We start from the raw sequence: 2,526 nt of genomic DNA, 5'->3' as shown, positions 1-2,526 counted from the left end.
ACTGTGCAGGATAGACACAAAATGCTGGAGTAACTCAGCGGGACAGGCAGCATCTCTGGAGAATAGGAATGGGTGACCCAAAACATCACCATTCATTCACTTTAACTACCCTCGGTGCCCTTCTATTGGTGAAAGGAGTCACTATACGGGATGTGGTTATCAATACCTTGTTCGGTCAGGGTATCAATGTAATAGATTGGTTAGGAATATTGATAAACAGCATGCAGTTCCATTTCATGGTAGAGCAGGTCATGTGATACGACAGACAGAAAATCATGCAAGTGTGAGAAAAGCTCTCTGACAGCTGCCATGTTGTTTTTATCCTGTGGCAGACCAACCCTCCATAAGTCGGCATGATTACCAGCCAGCTGCTGAAAGACAAGAGATATCCCCATAAAGCATGCCTGATGACACCCATGAGGAATACAAGCCATGAGGCCCAAGAGTGATACAACTAAAGCTACCAGGCAACCAGATGTGTCATTGAGCAAGCCATCAGATTGCTGAAAATGTGACACTTGAGTTTGGCTGATAAGAGTTTAGACAGTCATGCTCTCTCTGTCAGAGACGTTCCACTTTTAACAGCGTCCGCCATCTGTTCCTGCTCATGTACAATATGTGATTAACTAAGTGATAACCCATGGACTTACATTCCGAACCGACCAATGTGCACATATCTAAACTGGTGTCTGGCAGGCATGTGTCCTGTGAGAGTGCATCTTCGGACTGAGAGACCTCCTTTGAGGAGGAGTCCTTTGCTTAGACTATTTTCTAAATGGGAAGTGAATTCAGAAATGTAAGGTGCAAAGGGACTTGGGAGTGCTGCTGCAGGAATCCCAAAAAGTTAGTTTGCAAATCGAATTGGTAGTAAGGATGGAATGCTAGCATTTATTTTGAAAGGAATAAAATACCAAATCAGGGATGTAATGTTCAAGCCCCATTAGGCACTCGTCAGATCACATTTTGAGTATGGTGAGCAATTTTGAGGAAGGATGTGCTGGCACTGGAGAGGGTCCAGAAGAAGGTTTACGAGAATGATCCCACGAATGAGTGGGTTAACATATGATGAGCATTTGACGGCACTGGGCCTCTACTCACTAGCGTTTAGAAGGATGAGGGGACACCTCATTGAAACTTATCGAATAGTGAATGGCCTGAATCGAGTCGATTTGGAGAGGATGTTTCCACTGATGGAGAGTCTAGGAGCAAAGGTCTTAGCCTCAGAATGAAAGGATGTTCCTTTAAGAAAGAGATGAGGAGGAATTTCTTTGGTCAGAGGGTGGTGAATCTGTGGAATTCATTGTCACAGAAGGCTGTGGAGGCCATGTCAGTGGATATTTTATCCACTGACGATTAATCTTCTGGAATTTTTTGAGGATGTAACAAGCAGGATGGGTAAGGGAGAGCCAGTGGATGTGGTGTATCTGGACTTTCAAAAAGCCTTCGACAAGGTCCCACACAAGAGATAAGTGTGCAAAATTAGAGCACGTTGTATTGGGGTTAGGGTATTGACATGGATAGAGAACTGGTTGGCAGACAGGAAACAAAGAGTAGGAATTAATGAGTCCGTTTCAGAATGGCATGCAGTGACTAGTGGGGTGCCTCAAGGCTCAGTGCTGGGACCCCAGTTATTTACAATATATATTAACGATTTAGATGAGGGAATTTAATGTAACATCTCCAAGTTTGCGGATGACACAAAGCTGGGTGGCAGTGTGAGCTGCAAGGAGGATGTTCTGAGGCTGCAGGGTGACTTGGATAGGTTGGGTGAATGGGCAGATGCATGGCACATGCAGTATAATATGGATAAATGTGAGGCTATCCACTTTGATGGCAAGAATAGGAAGGCAGGTTATTATCTGAATGGTAGACACAAAATGCTGGAGTAACTCGGCGGGACAGCAGCATCTCTTGAGAGAAGGAATGGGTCGAGACCCTTGTTCAGACTAAATGGTGTCGGATTAGGAAAAGAGGAGGTGCAACGAGACCTGTGTATGCTTGTACATCAGTCACTGAAGGTAAGCATGCTGGTTCAGCAGGCAGTGAAGAAAGCTAATAGCATGTTGGCCTTCATTGCAAGAGGAGGTCCTACCGCACCTGGAGTATTGTGTGCAATTTTAGTTCCCTAATTTGAGGAAGGACATTATTGCTATTGAGGGAGTGTAGGGTAGGTTCACCAGGTTAATTCACGGGATGGCTGAACTGACATATGATGAAAGAATGGGTTGACTGGGCTTGTATTCACAGGAATTTAGAAGGATGAGAGGTTATCTTATAGAAACATATAACATTCTTAAAGGATTGGACAGAACAGATGCAGGAAAAATGTTCCCAATGTTGGAGGAGTCCAGAACCAGGGATCACAGTTTAAGAATAAGGAGTAGGCCATTTAGGACTGTTGAGGAAAAACTTTTTCACCCAGAGAGTTGTGAATCTGTGGAATTCTGCCACAGAAGGCAGTGGAGGCCCATTTACTGGATGTTTTCAAGAGAGAGTTAGCTTTAGCTCTTAGGGCTAAAGGAATCA

The sequence above is a fragment of the Leucoraja erinacea genome, chromosome 7 (assembly GCF_028641065.1).
Source record: "Leucoraja erinacea ecotype New England chromosome 7, Leri_hhj_1, whole genome shotgun sequence".
Classification (NCBI taxonomy): Eukaryota; Metazoa; Chordata; class Chondrichthyes; order Rajiformes; family Rajidae; genus Leucoraja; species Leucoraja erinaceus.
The sequence above is the reverse complement of the archived record's forward strand: the minus strand, read 5'-3'. Positions refer to the sequence as shown.